We start from the raw sequence: 15,983 nt of genomic DNA on the forward strand, positions 1-15,983 counted from the left end.
TTTCGGCTTGCCGGACTGCTTTCCCCTGCAAAAAACAGTGTTGATTGATGTGTCACATGCTTACCTCCGCATTTAAAATAAATAACCTGGATTCAAGATGACAGCCAACAAGATGACCGCCATTCACCAAGGCATACATCAATCGGTAGCTCCTTTACCTAAGTCCGCTCCTCGCTAGTCAGATTGGCTTTAATCATGTTTGTTTCCAAAATAATCCACTGTACTAAGACTTATCGACCAACTGCATGCAAGAAGAAAGAAAATGTTTATCATACATGAATTAGAAATTCCAGCCGGAAGTAGGCTCAAATCTTGAAAACGGTATGAGATACTGAAAAATAATCGAAAATATCTTCCCTTTATAGTACCCCTTGCCGATTTTTATCAAGACGTCATTCACTTGTGTGTGCAAAAGGACAGGTATAGGTGTTGTAAGGAATGACAAGGTGATTCATGTTCATATGTGAATGATGCGCTGTGTAGAGAGCGCAAGTTCAGTTAGTACGTATGTTAAAATGCTAGTCTTATATGTTTGTCCGCAATCTTTTCGACAATGAGATCTCGAAAACCGCAAGTGCTAGCAATATGCCGTTTCCACTGATCGATTTTAAATTTTGTGTAGATTGTCCAGTTTTCATTCAAATTTTCAAAAAAAAAAGTATCGTTATTGTTCTATTCAACATTTTAGGAGCCGTTTTGAGCCCATAAGATTAACATTGTTGCAGGCCGAAAATACAGTGTTAGGCAACCCGTAGAGAAGTTACGTATAGCGAGTTGACGGACATTGCAGGCGCTTTGCTTAAATCTGAATGACAAAACCTATTGCATGCTGGCAACTTCAAAGGCCTCAAGAAACGCAATGAGACATACCCGGATGGATATGGATTTATTAGAAAAAAAATTTTTCCACTTGATATCCTGTTACTTCTACAAATTTTGCTATAAACTTACTCCAACATCTATACATAGCAATTCACTTTCTTTGTAAGTCTCATATACTTGTGTGAGTAAGGAGACATGCACAGTGCAAAGGAGATTCATAGTCATAACAAAACGATGCGCTAAGTAGACAGCGCAGGTTCAGCTAATCTATGTATTAAAATACTGGGTTTATATGTTTATCCGCGTAGTTACGTGAGGCGGTTTTACGGACATTGTAGGCGCTTTCCTTAAATCTGAATGGCAAAACCTATTGCATGCTGGAAACTTCAAAAGCTTCAAAAGACGCAATGAGGCGTTCTCGCACGGATATGGATTTATTAGGAAAAATATTCAACTTGATATCCTGTTAATTCTATAAATTTTCTACGAACTCACTCCATACATACATAACAGTTCACTTCCCTTGTGAGTCTCTTATCCTTTACTTGTGTGAATAAGAAGACATATATAGTAAGAAGGAGATTCATGGTCAACAGAACGATGAACTGAGTAGACAGCGCAAGTTCAGCTAGTTCTATTGTTAAAAATCAAATTTATTGATTAGCTATCTTTTTACTTTCTTTGACGACCTTGCTTTTTTAAAAGTGTTACATTTTTCATGTACGGTATTGTGTAAGGCTAAATACCTTACAACCCCTTAGATGATATTAAGCGTAAACTGGTTTTAAAAAACACAGTGAAAAAATTAATTACTTCCAGTAAACGAGTTGAATTTAAAACCGAAATAATTTTTGTATACATCAAAAGAAGTTGTGATAATTCATTTAGTTACAAATTAATTAGGTTTTTAAGTGTTCTGTCTTTCTTATACCTAGATATACATCTTACCAAAGAATATCAACAGAAAATCCTAGCAAGGTATAGAGTATGGAAGTCAGTTGTGTAAATCCAGCGTTGACGGATAACTGAGAAGTGTAGAACTATTACAACCTGCCAACTATTAACCCCAAAACTATTACAACCTGCCACCTGAAGTGAACAACAGTAGGGTCAGGGTCTGTATAATGGATTTGTCTTGTTCCGGCTGAGCCCGACATCACAGTCTGACGAAAATGTTAAACACATATGAGGCATGCTCCAAGAAAAACAAATCAAAAAGTACATCTAGAGAAAGTGGAGTGCTACGCTGTACCCTTTCCTTTACACTGTCTTTTTTACTACTTTCCTTTTTTTACTCTACTACTTTCTTCTTCTTTTTTTCTCTATTACTCTTCTCTAGTTTACTTCTTCACTACTACTTGTTTTTTACTCTACTTGAACTTCTGTTACGGTTGTTTAACAGTATATCCAGTAATTTTTTCTCGGGGACTGTAACCTGCGAATGGACTTTATAGAAATCATGTTAAGATGGAAAGAAATAACAATCTCTTAAAGAATATTTTATAGTCTGATAAAGGACCTTTCTTGTCCGTGAATTTATTAATAAGCATACCTCTTACTATTGAAGTAATGTTGATCCCGGTGCTATTGTTGAAAGCATGCGCTGAAGCCCAAAGGCAACAGTATGGTGTTAATAACGTCGATCATAGAAGTATGTGTTACGTAACACAATGAACAGTCAGTGCCACTACGCTTCTGAATTTTGGGAAACTTATCATCGCTCAATGTAATAACGCTGCACAACTCATATTTAAGAATACGTTGGTCATCCACACGTTGCTTTTGATGTTCGGTGATGGCTCAACACTCAGTTCCAAGAACGTCCGATGTGCTTTCCTAGATCAAGAGAGTATCCTCTTTAAAGCTCTGGATCACAAGATTCATCCATAAGTTCTTGAGGAATTTAAAGAACAAATTCGTTGGTTTTGAATGTAGTTGCACTTAATTTCTATTAAAAAAAAGTAGTGGACCATGTACAGCGGGGGACACTTCTAAATGGTACACCTTAGCCGTAAATCTCCATATGGCTCTACCATTTAGAAGTGTCCCCCGCTGTACAAAAACGTATAGATAAGCATCTTAATAACGTTGGTCCTAATGTTGAATTCTAAACAGGATAATTTGCGTTCGTAATAAGTGTCCTTTCGTTTCTGTCACTAAATATAGGTATAATTATATTCAGTCACAGGATGAAAATGAAACTAGGAATCGACTTTTCAGACATTTTATGTATAATCTATATCATTCAAAACGTAATTTCCTTTCAATATGATTGGTGATCACCTTCGGAATTCTACTTCTAAGAAGTAGGACCAATTATTATTACTTATGAAACAAATTATATGTATTAAATAAAACCAAAATAAACTTTTGAATATAGATTAGAATATTTAGATTTTAAAAATAAACTTTCTTCACACACATAACAGCTAATATGAGTACATAACCATTCCATTATTTTTAAATATAATCTACTTCACACAGCACTCAACTTATAAAAAGCCATATGCTCGTTTTCAAACATTAACATAGAAATAATTTTGTGATTTCTCTGAAATTTCTCACAACAACTTTTAGTGATAACAATGTTCATATTGTGGAACGTATTTTAATAACCAATATTCGGTTTCCGCTGCCTGATAACATTATACTGTACTCGTTTTTAAAAAGCATCATACATCACAACTGTATACTATGGAAAGAAATTACAATATTTACGATTCTTTGTTGCCAATTCTGTACGTGTCAAGGGCGTGTGGTTTGATGCCCCTTTCAGTTTGTAATTACAACAACCAAAGATATTTTAAGAAATCTAATATTTCTCTGGCGTACAGTGTGTGTCTTGTTTCAGCTGTGGCAGTGTATTCATGTTTTCTTATTCCTTGCATGGTAATGGATATTGAAAGAGCAGTAGATAATGCTATCGAAAAAGTCTTGCAACAAGGCATGATGGTAACTTTTGCAGTTCTCGATATTTTGTGCTACTATATACACATATTTCAGATCAGATCCTCCGATTACATAGTAAACAAAATGGCAGAAGTAAGCATAAACCTAAAATTGGGTTATTTTCATTACAAATCTCTCTTCTTGAAAGTAATTGCGTTGTTAGGCATGCTGATTTCTTTACATATAATAGGAATTTGCTCTTTCATATCTTCAGATAGAAAAGTTTTCACGTTGAAATTCTTACCAATGAGTCTGTTTATGTATAGTCACCTAATTATAAGCACGCAGTTTTCGATCTTTTGCTACTTATTACAACAAAATTATTATGCAGTGAACCAACAGCTTCTTGAAATTTTATGTGATGAGGGTCTTCAAAATAAAAACAAGCTGAAAACCAAATATTGTACGAATAAGTGGACATATAACAAACACTCTGCTGTTTCTGTGGATCAAAGATCAATTTTTTTAACTATAAGCTCTCTACGAAATTGTTATTCCTCTTTGTACGATATTTCGTCATATATCATATCTGTATTTCAGATACAGTTAGTAATTATAATTATGTTAATATTTTGTAGTATCGTGTTAGGCCTTTTCTTTACTATATATGGCTTTCATGGAATTGAAGATTTTGAAGATTATCCATATGTGTTTGTAGTTATTCACTCATTGTTCGTTGATCTTTTACCACTGTGGATGATATTGCGTGGTGCTGAAAACTTCCATCAGGAGGTAAGTCTTTTCTGAGTTAAGTTTTCTTCAATAATTGTATTGAATCCAAATGGTAGTTAATATCAAATCACATTATAGTTTTCTATGTAATGTATAATAGTCCGAACAACGTGTACCCGTTAGTTTTTGCCGATCTCAGTATGTGCTAGCTGTGTAATTATATGTGGATATTTCTGCAAGTTTCTGGCTTGATACGGAAATTATGCATTACTGGTAATAAGTCGTTTATGGAATATAAAGTTCAATTTGTGAAAGAAACCATATGTTAGTTTTAACTTCTAGCTTCATTAGGTCATTGGAAGCAGCCATTTCAATTAGTCTTGTGTGTTGGTCTCGCAACCTGCATGGAGATATTCCAATGCACAGGGCTATTGCTTCCAAGGCTGCAGTGCTAAATGTGAGCCTTAGAGTGAGAGTTGATTCTCCACAAAGCCACTATCTTTCACTGCAGCTTTGGCAACAACAGCCATGTGGACTGGTGCATTGTTATGCAGTATGCAGATCAACACACAAGGGCTAATTGAAATGATTGACTTCAACAAACTGGAGCAGCTGGACACTTGAAATAAACATTACTTCCTCCATAAATGTCACTATATGTCATAAACGTTTTTAACGGTGATATTTAAATGAATGGATCCAGGATTTGTTCCGAGACTGTAGCAGTGCCATCGTAACAGCGGTATGGATCCAGGATCCAATCAGCATGCTGGGTTCCTCGAACTAAGGTTTACACGTAATACATGTAATTCCACTCGTAATTCCCCCGGGGATGTGTGACTATCCGACCTATGCGTCCGTCTTTATATTAGACATTCTCACAGACGGAGAGATGTGGAAATAAAGTAAGCGCAGTGTTGTAAATCTTGGAGCGCAGCTGGGTAACTGTTTCCAATTTAACGTTTCAGACGTCCGAGGGGGGAATACTTTATGATGCAACTTCTTACTTCATGTGATACTATACAAATCTAGTATAGAATAAATACGCCACATATGGCCCACCTCCAAATAAATAATTGAATGAAATTAAAATATGATCTGAGCCCATTTTTTTAATGTCAATTACAGTATTAGGGTTTCTCCCAGAAGTATCAAATATTTTCCCCCAACTTATGTTGTGAAGCACGGAATAGACTCACCATATCATTTCCAAAAGAAGTGAAAATAATTCAAAATGTTGCTGCTGCCCCAGCATCTGTAACATTTTTTTAAGACGAAGTGTAAATATAATCTAGGCATTTTTCACTGAAAGGCTAATTGAGATAAATGTAATATAACGCTAACTAAGTGGATATAATAAAATTTATTAATATTTTAAATTCTAGTGGACCCAGATTTTATTTTTTTTCTAGAAGACTAAATATTAATGCTTTCCCCCAGGAACAGTTTTAAGTTACGACGTTTAGTAAGTATAATAACTTAAATGTTTAAAGACTATAGTAATAAAGTCCTGTGGGATTAAGTAAGTAAATATACTTTTAGTTTTACATGAACCAGTCTGTGGAATTGCTATTCATTCACTCTGAAGAATGGTGCTCTTTCTCTTGTGAAATCCTAGCTTAGTTATCGATTATTGAATAATTCTTTCTCGATTCTTGCGAGACAATAAAGAATTATTCAATCCAGACGAAACAAAATTTATGGTCGTGGAGATATATATCATCTCTTCAATATCTCTTCATTTTCAATATCATCTTTTCTCATAGTCAATACTCAAACAATTGTGTGAATATATAACAAAAATCATCCTTTGGTTAAAAATCAAATTTATTCATTGGTTATTTTACTTTTTATCGAACTTGCTCCTTTAATAGTGCTATAGTTTTAATGTATGGTATTGTGTAAGGCTAAATATCTTAGAATCCCTTAGATGGTGTTAAATGTAAACATTTATAAAAAGGGATAATGAAAAATAATTACCTTCAGTAAAAAGTAGAATTTAAAACAGGATTATTTTTTTTAATATACATCAAAAGAAGGTGTGATAATTCCTTAGTCAGGAATTAATTAAGATGTATGTATTCTGACTTTGTTATACCTAGATACAGGGTGCGAATTACCGGAGGGGATGAGGGGGATTTCCCCCTCAATCACATTTTGTTCCCCCCAAAGAAGTCAGCTGAAGTATCCCCACCAAACGATGCTCGCTCCCCCCCCCCCAAACTATGCTCAATATAACTACAAATTTCACTGATTTTTGTCATTTCTTGTAAGTTTAATCTTCTAGCTGTACTTCGAAATGATCGATGGAAACTATTCAGTTTTTGTCATTTCTATTTACCACCTAATTATCCACTATTTTCAACGTTGTTTAGTTGAACTATATTATTATGACTACGGTTGTTACTTGCAACTGTACCTTCGTACTCTTCAGTTCGTCATCGTTCGTGAATTTGAATGTACTAATTGCGTACAACAAAGCCACATATGGTTTTATAAATGTTCTTGGCGGTTGACCAAGAAGAAGTAAACAAATAGCTTATTCCACCCTACTTGGAGAAGTTCGGACATGTCATATTCATTCTCTACATTTGTATCGATTATCACCTTATTTTAATTTTTGTTATAACATGTTATTTCATTTTTCAGTGTACTCTTTGTTAGCACATGGTCTTCATTCCCTAGTAGTTTGTGTGTATGCAACTGAAAGTTGCATTTAATTTGTGATAATTAGGATTGTAATCACAGCTTTTTACAGTTTACGGAAATGAACTTTTGAAACTGTACTCAGAATCTGAGATATAGGTATTCTCTCGTAAGTATATGTTAACGTACACGCTGGGGATACGCTCCTAGTGAGCAGACATGTTAATGAAGGTGATTTTTAGGTGAATAAGCGCATAATTGAAGATTTGTTTCAGCATTTGTTAATACGTCTCCGTGTCATTGTCCGTGTCTGAATAAGCATTTCTACTGGAGCGTTTTTTGTTTTAAGTTAACCCTCCATTTTCCATCTTTCTTTTCGCTGTACAGTTTGCTGTCCACGCTATTAATGTTGTCAGAAAAACTTCAATGTAATGTTTTACTTTATTTGAATAACGCAGCCCATAGTGAATCAACTCATCTGCAACCTAAGAGTAAAGTAATTGTAAGTGTTGACTTCCTGAGCCCCCTCACGGAATCGATATTTGAAAAACAAATCGTGAAGAGCGCAGATTTTAGCGGTGAGTAGAAGCACAAGCTCAAAATTTCAATTGAAAGATTTTAAATATTTGGCCTTCGATTTGACCTTGATGTCAAAAATTGGAACCAGCAACAATCCATTTCTTGTTTGATAGGCTAATATCTAGATTTTCTTTTTTTTTTTAAGTATGTCAGGTATAACTGATAATTTTAGTAGTTTTCATAAGTCTGAAGCATTTTTTTTAACCTGTATGTAATAACGCAAAGTGGAAGATTTCAATATGAGTGGAAACATTAACAAATGCTTGTGATCATGGCTATCGCTCGGGCCGAATTAACAACTAAATAAACCTTAGAGAGCTACGGGGACAAGAGTGAGTACATTTAAACACGTTCAGAAAGGTTTGGTGGGGTGTGTGTATGTCAGACAATATATACGTGCATAGTTATTGTCGGCAGATTTATTAAATTAATAAATGTCTTATTTATTACAGATGTCATATATATATATGGGGATAAGGAATTATTGTCTCATTTTGAAATTTGCACCTTCAGACTTTATGTCCTGTTGGCCTAATTTTATCCCTCCTCCCAATATAGATTATCTAATTCGCACACTGCCTAGATATGTATCTTATCAGAGAATATCAACCCAAAAACCTACCAAGATACAGAGTAGGGAAATTAGTTGTTCAAGTCTAGCGTTGATGGATAGCTGAGAAGTGTAGAAATACAACACGTAAATTCAAAACGATTACAACCTGCCACCTGAAGGGAACAACAGTAGGGTCTCGATTGGATATGTCATATTCCGAATAAGCTCGGCATCACTGTCTGAGGAAAATGTTGGATACTTATTGAGGTATGTTCGAAGAAAAAGTCAAAAGTACATCCAAAGAAAGCAGACTACCACGCTATATCCTTTACACTGTTTTTTTAATCTACTTGAACTTCTGTTCCTGGAAACCTCACTATTTCTAGTAAACCTTTCTTGATTACTGTAACTAGCGTATGGGTCTTATAGAAATCATGTTAGGATAGGAAGAAAATAAACCCAATCTCTAAAAGAACGTTTTATGGTCTGATAAGGGACCTTTCTTGTCCTTGTCGGTGCATTTATGAATAAGCATGAGTGTTACTATCGGCGTAAATCTGTCTTCAACATTCGGCGGACAGGTAAGGTCGTTCCTATAATCTTTTTCAAGCTCAAAATATTTATGAAATTGTAAAACAATCCTGTGGACACAAATCATCACATTTCGGCCTAAAAAACACATTTTAAATTGGATTATTGGGGGGACAGTCCCCCAGTTCCAAGATTGAGAGGACATGTCCCCTCATCCCCCGGGATTTGCGCCATTGACTATTACTATTGAAGTAACGATGATTCTGGTGCTACTGTTCAAAGCATGCGCTCAAGTCGAAAGGTAACTATGTGGTTTTAATAACGTCTAGCATAGCCTAAATCTTAAATTCAATGCACAGTCAGCACCACTAGGATATAGCCTATGTTTCTGGACTTTGTGATGCTTATCATCACTCAATGCAATAACGCTGCAGATCTCATCTTTATGAAGACGGTGGTCCCTCGCACTTTGCTTTCGATGTTCGGTGATGATTCAACATTCACAATGTCAGTTCTCAGGAAGTCCGATGTACTTTCGTAGACCGAAAGAGTATCCTGTTTGAAGCCGTGAATCACAAGACTCATCCAAATGCTCTTAGGGACGCAGAACGAGCATGCCTTCGAAGAACGAATTCATTGATTTGAATGTAGTTTATCTTTATTTCTTAAAAAAAAAAGTAGTGGATCATGTACCAAAACGTATAGGTGATTGTCTTAATAACGTTGGTGCTTATGTTGAACTCCAAAGAGGATAATTGGCATTTATAATAAATGTAATTTCGTTTTCATAACTAAATATATATGTAATGATATCAACACAGCACAGCAAAAGATGAACACAGCACAGAAAAGTAGGATTCGACTTTTCAGACACTTATATATAATCTGTGTCATTTACACCATAGTTTCTTTTCAATGTTGTTGGTGATCGCTTAGGAAAATGTAGTTCTAAGAAGTAATTATAATTACTTACGAAACAAGTGATATACCAAACAAATAACACAAAAAAAGAATTTGAATATAGATTGGTATATTTAACTTAAAGAAAGAAGTTATCTTCACACATATAATAGCTAATATGATACATAATAATTGCATTATTTATCAAACGTAATCTACTTCATACAGCACTCCACTTAGAAAAAGCCATATGTTCGTTTTCAAACATTAACATTCAAATAACTTTACGATTTATCTGAAATTTCTCACAACAACTTTTAGTGATAACAATATTCATATTGTGGAACGTATTTTAATAACCAATATTCTGTTTCTACTGCCTGATAACATTACAGTGTACTTTGTTTAAAAAGGAAGTACCATCATACATCACAGTTTTCTACGATGAAAGGAAAATACAGTATTTATGATTCTTTCTCACCAATTCTGTACGTGTCCCGAGCGTGTGGTTTGATGCCCCTTTCAGTTTGTAATTACAACAACCAAAGATATTTTAAGAAATCTAATATTTCTCTGGCGTACAGTGTGTGTCTTGTTTCAGCTGTGGCAGTGTATTCATGTTTCCTAATTCCTTGCATGGTAATGGATATTGAAAGAGCAGTAGATAATGCTATCGAAAAAGTCTTGCAACAAGGAATGATGGTAGCTTTTGCAATTCTCGATATTTTGTGCTATTTTATACACATATTTCAGATCAGATCCTCCGATTACATAGTAAACAAAATGGCAGAAGTAAGCACAAACCTGAAATTGAGTTACTTACATTACAAATCTGTTTTCTTGAAAGTATTTGCGTTGTTAGGCATGCTGATTTCTTTCCATGTAATAGTAGTTTGCTCTTTCATATCTTCAGATAGAAAAGTTTTCACGTTGAAATTCCTACCAATGAGTCTGTTTATGTATAGTCACCTAATTATAAGTACGCAGTTTTCGATCTTTTGCTACTTATTACAACAAAATTATTATGCAGTGAATCAACAGCTTCTTGAAATTTTATGTAATGATACATTCCAAAACGAAAGCAAGTTAGGAACCAAATATTGTACGAATAAATGGACATATAACAAAAACTCTGCAGTTCTGGTGGCTCAAAGTACCATCTCATCAACTATGAACTGTCTTCGAAGTTGTTATTCCTGTTTGTATGATATTTCGTCATATATCATATCTGTATTTCAGATACAGTTAGTAATTATAATTATGTTAATATTTTGTAGTATCGTGTTAGGACTTTTCTTTACTATATATGGCTTTCATGGAATTGAAGATTTTGGAGATTATCCATATATTTTTGTAGTTTTGCAATACTTGTTCATTCATCTTCTACCACTGTTGATGATACTACGTGGTGCTGAAAACTTTCATCAAGAGGTGAGTTGTTTCTGAGTTTGTTTTTTTTTGGGGGGGGGGTCAGTAATAGTCTTGAATTCGAATGGTACTTAATACCAAATCACATTATAATTTTTCTATGTAATGTATAATAGTCCAAATGCCGTGTACGCGTAAGCTTTCGTCGATCTCAATATGTGATAGCTGTGTAATTATATGTGGATATTTCTGCAAGTTTTTGGCCTGATACAGATATTGCGTATTACTGGTAATAAGCCGTTTATGGCATATAGTGTCATTTGTGAAAGAAACGATGTGTTAGTTTCAACTTGTAGCTTCATTAGTTCGTTGGAAGCGGCCTCAGTAAGTGTGCAGTTGCTCTCGCATCCTGCATGGAGATACTCCAGTGCACATGACTATTGTTTCCAAGGCTGCAGTGCTAAATGTGAGCTTTAGGGTGAGAGTTGAATCTCCGCAAAGCCAAAGTTTCTCACTACAGATTTGGCAACAACAGCCGGGTGTGCTGGAGCATTGTCATGCAGTTTGCGAGATCAACGAAGTGACGCAGCTAGATAGTTGAAACAATCTTCCTTCACTTCTTCCTTCTCCCGTACTTCTTCCCTAGATATCACTGTATGTCATGGGCAGTTTATTGACAATGGCGTGATATTTCAGTTTCAAACCTTTTTTTTTTTTGGTCAAGTTCTCTCCAATCTAGCAGTTCAGTGGGACTGAGATATATTATCAAAGACTTAGAACTACTTGTATGGCTTTAAGATATAATGCTTAAATACATTTCCTTACAAATTATAAATTGTACACAGAGCATAAATTGCACGCCTACCTAGTGTCGATTTGGAACTAGAATCAGTGTTTTTAGTTGGAGAAAAATTCCCCTAATCTAGAGAAATTTTGTAAGTAAATTTAGCAAAAAGGGAAAACGGCATTTTTTCGATAAAACGTGAAAATCCAGGGAAATTTTCACGTAAACTGGTTGAGCAATATAAATGTTTAAATTTTTCTTTCTTTTCCAGAAATGAATCAATACAATAGCTGAATATATTTGTGTGTATCATTTTTTGGTAAAGAAGTGGAGGAAAATTTAAAAGATTAGATTTGTTTTTCAGTTTAGCGTCCTTTTCAACAGCGATGCTATATGAGAATAGCACTTATAGCTTAGCATGAATCCGAACCACATGAGCTCCGGCCGGGAATCGAACTCGAGTCTCCCATGCCAAAGGCGCGTTCGCTAACCGTTTAACTACGACGAAGGTCAAACATTTAGAAGAAATAGAAGCAAAAAAATGTGGTTGGTACTTCCTTTAATATAGCTAAATTAATCTTATCTCTTAATTTCTGTCACAGGAAGTAGACAGTTAACAATCTAAGGACAATTTGACTAGAAAAGGGGAAACTTTGAGTCAGTCGAGGGAAATTTTCTTAAGGAAATCTACGAGCACTGACTAGAATACTCATCTTATTTAAAAGAAAACTAGTAACGTCAAATTGGATTATAAATTCCATGTAAAGGTTAATTCCAACTTTTACTTAATTACCTTATAATATGTTGCGCTCAAGGTACATATAGTATTGATCAAAAGGATCCTGAATAAACATTATATGGATAAACCAAAGAAAAGATGCAAGCACAATGCTGCATAAGCTTTCAGAGAAGCAAATATGTCATAGTGATCATCATTAAGTTAGTTAGATATCCACCGCTAGGTATTTTTTTTTCGACTCCCAAATTTCGCGTTCTCTAAGACATCAAATTTAAAATTTTAAAAGATGAAAAGTGTAAACGCACTAAAATATACAAGTAAAATGCACATAATAATTTCACGATAAATATTCTAAGTTTTTGTTATTCTATTTCATTTACAGTCAAAGATACAGTCTGGTGATGAATCAAATTAGAATATTAATTAGATTATATTTTATCCACAAATCGTCCTAAGACTAACTATCTTTAATCATCAATGTAAGATATTTTATTTTTTGATACCTGTATTTTATAATCTCTGTTTTACGTTAAAATTTAAAGCAAAAATCAAAATAGATCCCCTTTCCCAAAGAAAAGTTTGGATGTGCCTGTGGACAAACGTTTGAAATTTATCTTCAATATTTCGAAAAAAGTAGAATTTGCCTCTTAAACATTCATGGCATAAAGGGTTCAATTCTAGTTAGAACGAGGTAGTATGAAATTTTATTTATATAATTCAAAAATATTAGAAGAAAGACTACAAAGTTGTACCATTGCTCGGCGATCCAGTAACAATGGGTATATGTCCATTCTAGTTGTAATCAAAGATACCGTGTAGTTAACATTGGTACACGTATAGGATGTCGGCTACAGAGGCTCATACCTAACAGAATAATTTGACCTATGTGTTCAGAGACAGTCATTTATCCCCTATTAAAGTCTGCTGCCAATTGTGGTACAGTTTGCTGCCCAGCCCGTTTTACCAACCTCGACAGTCAACGACGTCATTTTCAATGAGGTGTGGTTACCTCACATCTGGTTTACCTGGCGTGTTACTGCTCGCGTCAAGTGAGATTTGTGGTTTGCAAACACTGTATGCATTTGTTTTCTCGGGGTTCTCCCGTTTCCTCTCATTTTCTTCATTCCACCATTTTCTTCATTTCTTATTATCACCGTCTCCTTTAGCCTAGTCGGCATAACCTTGGGACGTAAAACTTAAAAGACTTTATTTCATTTCAATGTTTCTGTCCTGTTTCTATCTTTCGAAGACACTAAACACAGTAGCTTGTGCTTGTACGACAAGTTGAGCTGTTTCCGAGATGCTGCTCCCCAGCTGTCTGGTCCCTATCAATATGTCGCTTGCCCTACGATATGTCGCTTGCCTTCTTCATTCTAAATAGAGACACTACACTGATTGATCGAGTGAGATCGCTATTGTTATTTCAAGGAATATCTAAAACATATTAATAGATCGTAAGTATTGAACTTAAACAGTGGTAGATAGGGCTCTGGCGGAGCAATATACTGGCCTTCGCTTGTCGCTCATCTAATACAAAGGCTTCCAACCCCCGAAAAGCAGATAAGATAAACTTTCTGCTTTTACAGTATTATTCGTAACAATTTTTCCTTTCTTCTTTATTGTTTCTTGTGTTTTTTCTTTCTTTCTTTACAACGGTGATCATTACGCTTTCCGTGAGCAGCCGACAGGGACCCGAATATTAAAATTTGAACATAGTACTCACATCGTCTGGCCAGCAGTTCTGCTTGTCCCATTACTGTTAAGTCAGCCCAACTACTTCATTCAAAACATAGGGGTGTTCATAATGATTTAGCTAGAGAGTGTATGTAATGATTGGCATTACAATGTATGTAAGTTATTCTAATTGCAGATTGAAATAGGTAATAAGATACATGACGTGATGAGTAATCAATATCTAGTACCTTAACTTACAAGATAACATTTGTTTCCAATAATATCCGTCTTGTTATTCCCCATCCTCTTCCTACTCACTTGGATAGAACATTCCCGCTTTCAAAGTTTGCCTTCACAATGCGTTACCCTTTGCTTTGTAGCCGATAAGAGGTGTGTTCCATGAAGTACTCACATTTCTATTAACAGAATCCATTAACGTATAAAGAGGTATGTAAATATAGAACAGATATTAAATCATGCGACCAGATTTTCGGACAAAATTGTACAGGATATCTTCGAATGTTAGGCATCAATCGTGTTTCGAAATGGCAGCTGAAGAAAAGGGTCCATCTAGTGTTTGTTTCTCATTTCTACCTATATTCTACACCAGTAAGATTTTTGGTTTAATGCCGTTCTCTTTAACCAATAGAAATGGACGTAAAAACTTAGTGTTTTCCAAGCTTTTAATGGTTGGTTACATTTGTTTCCACTCAGTAGTACTTGTCTTATGTACCTTGTTCATTCATGGCACACTTTCTGAGATAGAAAATGCAGTAGACAATCCAACAGAGAGATTTATGCAACAAGGTGAAGTCATATTGCTTGTTAGTCTAGGATCGTCAGTGTTCTACTTTCATCTTTTCAAAATGAGACACTTTGCATCGTTGTTTAGGAGTATTCAGATAGTTGATGATCTTTCGAGGTTTCCAGCCAGGGAACAAAAGAGTATGTTTTTCAAATTTCTGACTCTGACTAGTATTTTGTTTGCTGTTCTAATTTGCAAAGTCCTCTCACATTTGTCTTTGGAGGGATTGTTTTGTTGTCTCGAATACTACCTGTTATTTCTTATAATTTTTAATCAAATGATTATTGCTGTTCAGTTTTCAGGATTATGTCTTCTGCTAAATCAAAGATTTTCCTTCCTTAATGAGAGAATTCCTAAGCTCCTTAGCGATGACGAAATAAGCATTTGTGTCGAGAAGATATACTCTAGCAATGCGAAGTTTGACGAAAAGATTTCTGTTAAATTGAAACCGTTGAAAACAGCACCTATGCTATTTTGTCTTCGTAAATGTTTCACATTTCTATGTGACGTTTCAGAACAAGTTCTTTCTATGTATCAATTACAATTATTATCCATTTTTATGGTCTGTTTCTTTGGCATTCTTGCCAGTTTATTTTGTTTTATGTATGGCTTCTATGGAGAGGAGTATTTTGAAGGCATTAATTATTTGTTTCTTGTAGTACAATGGATTTTCAAGTATCTTATACCAATGATAATTACCGTGTTCAGTGCAAATTCACTTGAGAGTCAGGTAAGAGGTAGAATTTATAATGTAGTTGGTCTTTAAAACAATAGCATTCCACATTCGATTCACTTGGTTAATAAGTTTGTAATGAGAGGACAAATTAGAACATAAATCAAGATTTATTTTATGCTACACTTTAATAATAATTGTCGAAGTTACTGGACTTCTAGCGTTTTGAGAATGTCATCTGTAGGAAATGACATATTAGATGTGGAATTATGATATGTTAACGTGGAT

This window comes from Thermobia domestica, chromosome 1, assembly GCF_964235325.1.
Source record: "Thermobia domestica chromosome 1, izTheDome1.hap1.1, whole genome shotgun sequence".
NCBI lineage: Eukaryota > Metazoa > Arthropoda > Insecta > Zygentoma > Lepismatidae > Thermobia > Thermobia domestica.